Source organism: Lepidothrix coronata, unplaced genomic scaffold, assembly GCF_001604755.1.
Source record: "Lepidothrix coronata isolate B3197 unplaced genomic scaffold, Lepidothrix_coronata-1.0 Scaffold77, whole genome shotgun sequence".
Taxonomy (NCBI): domain Eukaryota; kingdom Metazoa; phylum Chordata; class Aves; order Passeriformes; family Pipridae; genus Lepidothrix; species Lepidothrix coronata.
The window spans coordinates 2154032-2166051 of record NW_016690257.1 but is presented as its reverse complement, the minus strand read 5'-3'; the positions used below and the strand labels follow the sequence as shown (position 1 = coordinate 2166051).

General features: G+C 45.3%; 1 protein-coding gene across 2 annotated transcripts in view; it reads left to right on the top strand.

Annotated features, from left to right (window-relative positions):
* The first annotated feature begins 10097 nt into the window (after positions 1–10097).
* Positions 10098–12020, top strand: part of LOC108499657 (urea transporter 2-like) — a 12322-nt gene continuing 10399 nt past the window's right edge. Inside the window, exon 1 of one of the 2 annotated variants that reach the window (XM_017819752.1) lies at positions 10098–10190. The gene's annotated coding sequence lies outside the window, so the exon portion shown is untranslated. The other variant, XM_017819751.1, reaches the window with a different exon arrangement.

The window sequence follows — 12020 nt, the reverse complement described above, 5'->3', positions numbered from 1 at the left end:
TGTTTTAAATGATCAGTTTAAAATCGCGCACCTAGAGGACATGAAAATTTAAAATCCAAAAAGACTGTGCGAACAGAAACACTCAGATTGTGCCTTTATCACCAGAAAGCAGCAGCAGCAGCAGCATCTGCCAGCCCCTCTAAATGCCCCCTAGAAGCAGCACCCAAGATGGAATTCAACCTGGTGAACAAAACCATAGTCTTACTTATGTTCAGGTGCTTTTTGAACAGGTGAGACCATTCCAGGTAAAATTTAGGTAAAAAATTTAGGTAAAAAATTTAGATAAAAAATTTAGGTAAAAAATTTAGGTAAAAAATTTAGGTAAAATTTAGTCTTCCTCCCCTCTCTGCCAAGATACCCTTTGAGCCAGGATGCCAGCAAAACAATGGGGCAGTCTGGTATGGTAACTACAAACTGCAAGATCACGGGTGTCCCCATGTTTCTGCTGCTGTAGAGAAACAAAGAAAGGCAGAATAAGACATGAGGTGATACACAACTGCCTGAACACCTTCCCTCTATAGCAGTCAATGAAACATGAAGCAGATAGAAAGTAGTGGAACCTGTTCATATAATGACAGAATCGTGGAATGGTTTGGGGTTGAAGGGACCTTTCAAGGTTATCTGGCTCCAACCCCCTGGCCATGGGCAGGGAAACCTTCCACTAGACCAGGTTGGTCCAAGCCCCATTCAATCTGATCTTGAATGTTTCCAGGGAGGGGGTATCCACAGCTTCTCTGGGCAACCTGTGCCAGGGCCTGATCACTCTGATCAAAAAACACCTCTTTCTTATATCTAGGCATCTGCTCTGCACAGTTTAATTTAGCTCATACACAGTGAAGCATCAGAGAAAGATTTGAATAGCAGCAACACAAAGTTAGCAAAAATACTGCAAAATACTTCTAGAACCATATTTTTGAAGAAGAACCTCAACTGTGGTTAGTTATGCCCAGCATATTATTTGTTTTCTTAAAAAATAAGAGTGAAGTCCAAGCACAGTATTGGCTATTGGAAAGAATTTGTCATGTAAGTGCCACTGCAGGCATTAATTCCTCAGCCACAAGCAAATCCATCCTGAAATCAATTAGTAAAGCAATTTCTAGGGTTGAAGTCTTCCATAAAAAATAGGGTATAAACAGCTTTATTAAGTCTCTAGCTAATCAAAAGATTTGAGTAACTATAGCCAGTACTAATAATTCTTGAAAACAGGAAACACAAATCAAGTGTCTCCTGTAAGGGAGCAGCAGACAATAAATGCACTGACTGAAGTTATCAGTGGTAGCCCAGCAGCCTGCTACCTATTGAGTTCTATAACATTTTTTCATTAAGAGAAATAAAATGTACAGCCTTCAGGGAGACTAATAATTTTGAGACAGTTCCCAGAGATCTAACATAAAACAAGTAGGCCCATTAAAGAAAAAATAAAAGGCTTTTCTATAGCTGGAGTGGTCACTCCGTCCAGCTCACCTCCCACAGAAAATTAAATAAATGCTCCTGTACAAACTAACACCTGGACTGGCAGTGGCATACATAAAACCAGCCCCCTGAAAATTTGCCTTCAAAAATTAAAAAGCAGAGGCAAGTGGGAGCAGACTAAGTGACGTGAAGGAATTGCAGGAGAGCTCCCCAGGGAACAAAGAAGACAATTATGTTATAACTGGAGTCCAATGTAAATGCAGTACATATGCTATGTGGTTCTGAGAAAGATGTTTACTTTATTGCTACGAATACGTTTCTTACTCTTGTATTCACTCTATACCCCCTAAAAGTAAAAAAAAAAATAATTGTGGGTTTTTTTCTCTTTGAGAGGAGGTTCACAGCCCTTCTCCCGTGGGCATAGGGGCTTCTGTTGACAAGATCAGTCACAGAACTCACACAGAAAAACATGGGTCAAGGCCTTTAGATGTCCTGGCTTGGGTATTGGTGGCTCCAGAATGACTTATCTGTTAATCACTCCTCATGACTAATTAGCACAGCTGCGCTGAGAGAATGTGGAGGGAAGGGGTTTCTCAGTGGGCATTATTTGTAGCAGAGGTCAGAGCCATGCTGTCATACTCACTGGAGCACCCTATTTGCTGGAGCATGGTTTCCCTCCTGATTCATAGAATCATTTAAGTTGGAAAAGCCCTCTAAGATCACCACCATTCTCCCAGCACTGCCAAGGCCACCACTAACCCACATGCCCAAGTGCCACATCTATATGGGTTTTAAATCCCTCCAGGAATGGGGACTCCACCACTGCCCTGGGCAGGCTGTGCCAGGGCTGGACAACCCTTTCCATAATGAAATTTTTCCTATTGTACAATCTGAAATGTCTCCAGAGTGGCACTCCAGCAACACAGGGCCTCGCTACAAGCTGGAAAAAACAACACTCTAAAATTTGTCTGAATAAGACAAATCCCTAAAATTTCCAGCTGCTGGGAAGTTGCTCTGTGCCCCATCTGTGCCAGATATCTCCAATCTGCCACAACAGGCACATTGACCAACACCACAGACTGACTCAGGTTTCTTGTAGATCACTTTTACCAGGGTTACAGAAATACCACCACTCAGAGGGTGAGATCTATTTGCTGAACACTATCCCCTCACTTCCCCTACAACAGTTTTAATTTGGAAGATGGAAGGAGTTCAAACAGGAAACAAGCTCTTGGTTGCAGTTGATTTTACAGTTCTCAGGGGGTCTTTTACAGACTCCTGCAGCTGTTGCCACAGCTGGAATTCACACACCCCAGGAGTGGGATAAGAAGACCTGGGGAAGCAAAGACCTCTGTGGGAAGCAAAGGTTTCTTCCGCCACTTTTTGCCTGGGAATGAGTTTGGGAATCTTTTACTGCTCACTCAGCAGCTTCTGAGCACACCCAATTACCTCGATGAATTTAAGTGCCTTAAGCTCTCATGGAACTGCATCCTCACATCCTTCTCCAGGGACAGCCCTCTGCACAGAGAGTTGAGGCAGACCCAAATCCCTGCTCCAAAATGTGCAGCTTCACATGGCACAACAGGGTTGAAGCACCAAACATGTGTGGAAGCCCTTCCAAAAACATCCAGCTACATCACCCACCCAAAATGCACAGGTTTTCGGGCTGCTTAGCACGTCTCAGCATCTGCAGATTAAACTGTGCTGTGCACTGAATTGCAAAAGGCAAAGACAGAGAGACAAAGGCATCCTTGACCTGTGTAACTTAGGATGATCTGGAGCCTTTTTTCCCCTGCACATCCCAGCCTGCACCTGACCTTGCTTCTCCACACTTCCCTCACTTCAGCTTAGTGCTGACAGCTCTGTTGCTCTATCATCCACAAATCTCTGCTCTGCAAAACCACTCAGCCAGAAATCAGGCAAAGACATCCTGGCTGTGGAGGAAACCAAAAAGGCAAAGGTGATGACAAACCGTCAGCCAACAATGGTTTCTTACTGTAGTCAAGTGAGTTTATTTCACTTGTGCAAATTAAATCACGTTTAGGCCATTTTCCCTTCCCAGAAATTGAGTTATTCTACACATATGACTTTTCTTTTTTCTTTTGTCTACTGCAAAATGTGCATCTTTACTGCAAATGGGTTTATGCCTGGGCGTGCATGTGCATGAAAATGTTGCTCCGTAGTACTGCTTTCAAGATCCCATAACCAGCCACGGCCAGTGAAACTTTTCCTCTATCCTATTATTTTCAATAAGTAATTTCAACTATTTATTTTCAATTTTTTCCACTGTTTGATTGTTCATTTCTGGATGCCAGCAGTCCTCTTTCTCTCGTTGATCAGATCTGCAACCCATGCTTATGTACAGCATCTGCCACTTCTGTTAAGAACTACTTGGCAAGAAAATAGTAGTCACTGGGATTTATAGGCTGAAAGAGCTTCTTGTTGGAAGTATTATAATATTCTGCTCTCTGCTAAGGCCTAACACATTCATCTCCTAAAATGTATAGGCTTGTGAGAATGCATTATTCCCTCAAGAGAAGGCACACCCTGGGTGAGAGTCACAACCCTATCATCAGGCCAAAAGATGCAGGAAGGGCAGGAAACCTTATTAAGCTGAGAATAGATGCAGGGAAGTTGAGGGAATTGACTCTGAAAATGCAAAAGTGAATGCAGAAGCAGAAAAACACCTTGCCTTGTGCCATAGAAATGAGGCAAGTCATCCCCTTTGTCATTCTTGTGGGGATCCTGCTGCCTTGAGGTGGGTTTGGACAAAGAGCCCCTTTGGATCTGTGTATTTCCCTGGAGCCAGGACAACAGGAGAGGGGGTTGAAGATGAAATTTAGAATTGTTTCAGTTTCAGTTTCCACTCTGTACTGAAATACAGCAGCACAGTCAACCTCAGTCTTCCAAACCCCTCTAGTATATTAGGTTGTTTCAGTGTAGTGGTTGGACTCAATTATCTCAAAGGTCTTCTCTGTGTGATTCTAATATGCTGTGATTCTAATACGAGTGATCCAATCTGCAAGGGCCAGAAAAACAAGACATCTTAAGGTTCATGCATGAATCAGAGAGCTTTTCTCCCCATCAGCTCCTGGGTCCCAGGGCAAAGAAGCAAAAGGGATCATGCCAGGTGCCAGTCATCCTGCAGAACAGATGCACAGGGCAGGGAGAGAAGAGAGGACCAGAAGGAGACCAAACAAGAGGCCAGTGTCTTCCAACCCAAGTGAATATTATCTTCTCTTGGGAGCTAGTGTGCCACGGTAAACAACTGGAGTTAGGATCATGATAAGGAGGAAGAAGGATTTCCAGTGGAGGTTCAGTAGATACTTCCGACTCAGTCTCCTTTCCACAAGTATCCAGGCAAGCCTAGAGAAATGCCCATTGCTGACAAGAAAAGTAATAGTGCTGCCTGGAAAGAGGACTGGGAACATAGAACCAGACAAGAGGAGCCAGCCAGATGAATGCACTTGGCTTTTCTTTGACCTGTGTTTCACTGGGTTTCATGAGAGAGATGACTACCTGGTCTCTCTTGGGGTCTCAGAGACTTTTCTTAAGCTGGACACCGTGGGCACCTCTCCACCAGTGAATGGAGTGGTGCAAGGTGGCAGGTCCTCATGTCCTAGATGCTGAACCACCACGTGTTGGCCTTGGCTAACTAGCTCCTTTCCAAATAATTCTCCACTCCCACTGGCAATAGCGTTTTGAACAAACACCTTGAAAAATCTGCAGCTGAAATAGATGTGTTGTTTGCTACTCCAGCACTCCTGTGTTCAGAGCATCAGCCTGCAGGAATGGAGCCTGAACCTCTGCCTAAAGTTGGCACCTATTTGCCATGAGAGTAGAGAGTTTTTTTACACCCTACTCTGGCCATAAAACATCTACAACCTGCTCTACCAATTCCTGCCCCACTCCTATCCCAGGAAACAGAGACTGTTGCTCTTAATCAATAAGCTGGTTTCCAGGTTTCACTTATGCACCCTTGGAGTTGCATAGACTAAGTGAGTCATGAGTACATACCAGGATGGACAGAAAGGTCAATGGGTCTCCAGAGCAGGTAGGCAGAGGAGGGAAGTGATGTGTGTGCATTAGGAAAACTGTTCATTTTGGGAGCACACATCAGCAGCAGTTTACAGAGCAGCACACAAGCCCAGAGCATGGGGAGTTTGAACTGTGCCAGGGCCAGGGAGCCCTCTGAAAATGGAGACATGAGTATTTGCTATGATTTCCACAGCTGCACATGTGGCTGTGCTGGAGACACACCACGAGAGGGAGACGGACACCGGAGCAGAGAGTGCTCTGCTCCAGCCATCCCCACAGCCACTTGCTAAACCCCATCCCACTGTCACACAGAGGAATGTCAAATAGCAGCTTTCTCTAGAGACTTTTTGCAGGCCAAAATGCAGGGGTAGAAGCTGCCCACACCTTATAAACCCAAAAATATTTCCCTCAGCAAACAAGCACAAGGTTATGACAGACCCCATGGTGCTCTGTGCTGAAACAGATTTTTCCACTCTGCATTTGCTCATAAAAACAAAATGATGAAAAGCAATGTGGCCACAGATTTTGATGGGGACAGACTTGCTCTTCCAGGCACCCTGCTTGTGGGACAGGTCAGTTTTTTCCCGGCCAGAGGAGCTGTTTCCTTAGCCAGCACATGGGCTGAGCATCGCTCTCCCTCAATACACCCCGTGGTTATCTCCCACTCCTGCCATACCTCCATTACCACTGCCACCTCTCCACACACCTCCAGAGGAACCACAGACAGTGAAAAATTCTGGAAGTGAAATGGTGGGTTGGGTCCTAGTCAGTCTTACAGCAAGAGACTACACTAGATGGGCTTCAAAGGTTTTTTATCTTACCAGAGCAATTTTAGAGCATCACCTGGTTCTGACACTCTCTCCCATAACAGTTTCCTCATGGACAAGTTAATGGAGTATGAGCTGGATAAGTGGATAGAGAGTTGGACTGAAAACTGGCTGAATGGTTGGGCTCAAAGGGTTATAATCAGCAGCACAAATTACGGGTAGAGGTCAGTCATTAGTGCGTAATCCAGGGCTAATAAGTTTAACACCTTAATTACCAGGGTGTTGGAGCAGAGTGCACCCTTGTCAAATTTGGGGAAGGTATAACACTGGGAGTAGTGTTGGGTACACCAGAAGGTTGTGTTGCCATCCAGAGGGTCCTCAGCAAGCTGGAAATATGGGCTGACAAGGAGCTCATGAAGTTTGGGAAAGAGAAGTGTAAAGTTCTAAATCTGAGGAGGAACAATTCCATGCACTAGTACATGACTGAGAATGTCCAGCTGGAAGTGATCATGGCAGAAAAGGCCCTAGGAGTCCAGGTGGTCACCAAGGTAGCCATAATCCAGCAATGTGTCTTTGCAGCAAGGGAGCCAACACCTTCCTGGGCTGCACTAGGAGAAACATCAGCATACCAAGAGAGGTGATTCTTCCCTTTTAGTCAGCACTGGTGACACACATCTGGTGTGTAGTGTCCCCTTTGGAGCTCTTCAGCACAGGGCAGGGTCATACCAAGCACATCCAGCAAAGGGCCACCAAGATGGGACGACAAGGAGCCCACAAACATTGTCCACATATCACATTTCCACAGCCTAACCCAGCAAAGGTAGACAAGGGCCTGAGTTTTAGCAATCTGCAGAGCTCCATGCAAGGATTTGCTAAAGCACTTGTTGGAGTCCAAGAGCTGATTTAGCTCCCAGCACAGACCTAATCCCTGCAGTACAACCTGATCTGAGGAGCACAGCCAAGACCAGCAGGAAAAGGCAATCTGCTACCAAGTGGCTTTCAATGCACCTCTTGAAGGCCACCGAGCCTTGAGAGAGGCCTGAAGCCAGAGTGTGTGAAGCTGGTTTAGGGCCCTTAGAGTCTTTCCTGGCACAGCTGCCCTGTTCAGGCACTGTACCCAGCTAATGCAACCAGACAGCTCCTGCCTGGCGAGCTAAACCAGTCAGGGATCATTCAGGCATTTTTCAGGTGCTCTGTCTGGTTGAGATCCAACCACCAACCCCTGTTCTGACCATGTCAAGTGTTGGGCTTGGTCTAAGGTGTGTTCTCGGAGCCACCTTCCCACAGAGCACAGAGTGCAGAAGAAACACATCAACCAGCTTTGCCAGCAGAGAGCTGGTGAGGTAAGTCACAGGTTCAGATGTCCTAAACCACACAGAACTTTGCTGTCAGACACCAACACCAGCTGCCTTGTCCTCAGCACCAAGTGGTCTTCACGATGATGCCTAAAATCAAGAAGCAACTCACTACTCACGTGTAAGTGTTACCTGAAAGATCAGCTTGCACACCATTCATTAATTACATGGTCACCCAGAGCTGGTGACCCACTCCCAGGCAGGTGACACCTGCTACATAACAGGCACTTGGCACATCTTGATCCTTTGGGCAAAGAATTGGCACTGCTGGTTTGGCCTTTCATCTTTGAATCACAAAGTCCAAATAAATGGCAGTAGATACCTACATCCTTGAGTGCCCAGCACTGTAGGTTAGTGATGAGCACCTGAATTGGCATGGATTGAGTTATAAATGGGAGGTTTTATGTCAATGCCACCTTTCTACATTCATCATATAGGGAATCAGTCCTCAGGCAACCAGGAGTGCTTTTCCTGCCTAAGGCACACAGCTTCAGGCAGGCGTTCCTGCACCTGACTCCAGCACTCAAGATGGGATCTCATCTGGACCTTTCCAGAAGGTAAATTTCTGGAAATGTAGGGATTCCCTGAGGCAGTTAGTACACTAATAAAACCCTCCAACAGCCGGCTGAACCTGGGATCCAGTGAGCCCATCACATGGCAGTGGAGATCTCCACTGCTCTGCCTCTATCTCACAGGGCAGGTTGATGCCAGGGACCTCATTCCCACGCAGGAATCAGCAGACTGTGATCCTGTTACTTATTAACCAGCTCTGATAATCTGAACAATGCATCGCTCCAAGATATCCATCACTGACCTGCCAGCCAGTGGCTTTTCTGTGTGTCACTGCAGCCTGTCAAATACCTCATTAAGGCTCCAGAATCAGACAGAGCAGTCCTAAATCTGGTTCCTTTGTACAAGGACATGTGGTGAGAGGACAAGGCCCTGGCACAGGTTGCCCAGAGAAGCTGTGGCTGCCCCATCTCTGGAAGTGTCCAGGGCCAGGCTGGACAGGGCTTGGAGCAACCTGGTCTGGTGAAAAGTTGTTTGGAGCAACCTGGTCTAGTGGAAGGTTGTACACCCCCGCCATGGCAGGGAAGTTGTAACAGGATGAGCTTTAAGGCCCCTTCCAATCCAAATCATTCTGTGATTCTGTGACTCCCTGGAGGAAAGTACCACAACATAGCTCTGCAGATGGAGGCAGCACAGCAACAGGTTCTGCCAGTCCCCTGTGCTGCACTCATTGACAAAGAGCAGAAAAGAAGTTGTTTCAAATAACTTGAAGCCGGGCCTGAGCATCTCTGAAACAGGAGATACGTGAAGCCTAAAACTCAATCTGAACAGTCTCCCTATGAGGGTCTCCCATCCAAATCACCCAGTGAATTTCCCTTCTTTTGAGATGCAAGGATTCATTTTACCAGCAAGAGAGCAAAGGTAGCCCAAGGAAAACTTAGAGTAAAGGGGAAAAATTTTACTGCACTGGAGTGATGCAGCTTCCCCTGCAAAATTTCACATAATATGTACTGCTGGGTGCACAGTCAGGGGATGACAGTGTCTGGCTCATTCACAAGGGTTAGTGCTTGTCTGATCAGAGGAAGCCTTGCTTATGCAGCAACACTGACAACTTATGTCAGATGCCCCCCTCTTAGGGGAGAAAAAAGTCCATTTGGCTGTTAAAAACATCTCCATCAAAAGAGATGGACTCCGGGAAGGGTCACGGTGAGAATAATATCATGTGGATGCTGAGGCTTTTTCCATGGAGCTGGAGGAAACAAAGTCACAAAGCTAGATGGGTTCTGGTTCAACAATAAACCATTCTCTCTTGCACCCAGGTGAATTTGCAGGGTTGCCTCTCTAACTCATCACTGTAAAAGAGTCCTAAAGTGAATTATGCCACGGCTTAAATTAGCCTAACAGGTTTCTTAAGTTCAGTAGCTTCTTCTCTGCCCTTTCTCCTATAACTCACTCTCTCAGTACTTCCCTCTCCAGCCTCTTCTCCGCCTTTCACAACACTTTCACAGCCTTATAAACCTCTTCAATATGCCACACTTCTGATATTCCAGATTCCTCCAGTGAGCAAGGGAGGGCAGGTTAAAAAAAAAAAATTGATTTTCTCATCTAGTTAATTAAAAAAAAATTAAACAATGGAAGGTCACCAGGTCTTTCACTGCACTGTGTTAACAGAATTTTGCTTCTGAAAACTACTCAGAATTAGGAAAACTTTGACTGGTTGTTGAACACAAAATGTGCTGTGAGGCACATTTCCAGGTCGGAGTTTTGAGAGGGAAGGATGTTGAGTTGTGTTGGATAAGGAGAATAATGCTGGGGAGGTTGAGCTCAGGTTCACTGATAGTCCAGTTTAAAGCCTTCAGTCCTTCAGGTAGAGAGGAGAAAGAACTGAGTTAAAGGAGAATTAACAACAACAAAAAAAATACAAAGCAAAAAAAAAAAAAAGCAATGAGGAAGAGGTTGTTGGCAAGAGACCCACAACAGAGCAAGAGGAAAGGTGGAGAATTCAAAGGGGAACCTTCTTAACATTTGCTTGGAGCTCACCAAGTGGGAGGAGAAACAAACTAATTAGTAATGTCAGGACAGGAGCCATGCTAGCCTATATAAGCTGGTGAGACATTTTCTTTTTCCCTACTTTCCTTCCTTCCTATTCAGCAAAGCAACAGCTACCCCTGAGCTCATCAGAGAGGTAAGAGCACTCTGTTCATTCCTTTTAATGCACAGCAGTAAACATGCACCCTGTTACTGACTTACCTGGGTCCTTCCTCTCCCTCAAAACACCTGACAAACAGCATTTGATCAGTCCTGCTGAAGGAGAACTGCTAAGGCTCAGGAGGAGCAGAGACGTTAGGGAATGTCACAAGAATATCAATTATTGAGAAGCTTCTAGCAGGGTGAGGATTTATTAGTACTGCTTAGCCCAGCTGGATGAACCTTTGAGGAAAAAGAGAAAAGGAAAGAAAAATAAAATAACTGGAACTCTTTAACATCTTTTACTGCCTTTCTGTTCTGCAAAATGAAAAATGCCCAGATAGTAATTATACACAGTTAATGTGATGGTGTCTCTCTATTCCTCTGTCCCCGAGAGACAGATCCCTGAAAACTGAATTGCAGATGGGCTTAATGAATATTTGAATCTCAAGGATAAGCTTTCTTTTGAACTAATACTTTGAAATATACCTTCTACGGGAAAACCTGAAGGTATTTTTTTTCCCAGTGAGGGTCAAGTGCATTACAGTCTCTCTGTTTGGAGGAGTGTGCTTGTGCATGCTTGTGCTCCTATGCATAACACAACACTAATCCAGCTTTACTGGAAACAGTACACAGCCTGTGCTGGAACTAGACTTGCTGAGAATATGGCCATTTCCTCCTATTGTACTTGGATGCAGGAATTCCTCTAAAAACAGGCTGCACACAGAGCTGGCTGCCCGCAGACTTCACAGCAACAATTCAGAGAATGCGAGAGATACAATGGCCGCAATTGTGCGGTAGCAGGTCCTTGGACAAACAAATACCACACAGCAATTTAAACCCTCTCGATTTACAGAGAAACACGAATTTTGGCAGGGAGAGGGGAAAATTCCAGAAAGAAGAGAAAGTACTAGGTAACCTTTGCCACGTTTGCAGAGGAAAAAAAAAAAAAAAAAGCCCAGCACCAGCTTGGAAGTGCTTGGGAGTGTTAATCAGCCAAATTAGAGACTCTATTCCTCTCCCAGCTGCAAGCACCACACCGTTCTTACCATGCACAACACATAACGGGTGAGTGACAGGGTTTGTCTCCACTTCAGCAGGTGAATAAAGGAGTGTTTGCGGCCCCCGACGCTGCAGGAGTGCAGCTCCAGCGCGGAGCCTGCTCGGCGGCAGCTTTAACGAGGCATTACTGGGATGCCGTGGGTATGGCATGGCATGGAGGAAGCGTACGCAAGTGGAAGGAAAATTGATTTAGGGAGACACAAAGTTGCATAACCTCAGTACTTTGGCTGCAGGACATTTATTAACTCTGAAAAGATGGTTAAGAAAAACCAATAGATTGGCGACTCGGCCCTGTGATGATTTCATCTTTCTTTTTGTCTTCTGTTTTGTTTCACGGCAAGCTCTCTCTTCCCATGGGAAAAAAATAGTTTTAAACAGTTCCTCTGCAGTCACAGCAGAGCACAAATAAGTCCTTGCACCACTGGGATGAAAATTACATTCAGACTGGCTCTGCCTGGGTCCTGCTGCTGCTCCTGTATCTCAGCAGTTACACACCAGTGAGTACTGGGAGCCCTCACTGCACGGCTGCAGCACCTTTCCAGAGCTTATGTAAGATGAGGCAGTGTGCTTTGACCTGTCTGAGGACAGGACTTGGTCTTCAGTTAAGAATCTGACATAAAAAAAAAAAAAAAAAAAAAAAAAAAAAAAAAAAAAAAAAAAAAAAAAAACACAAACAAAAAAAAAAAAA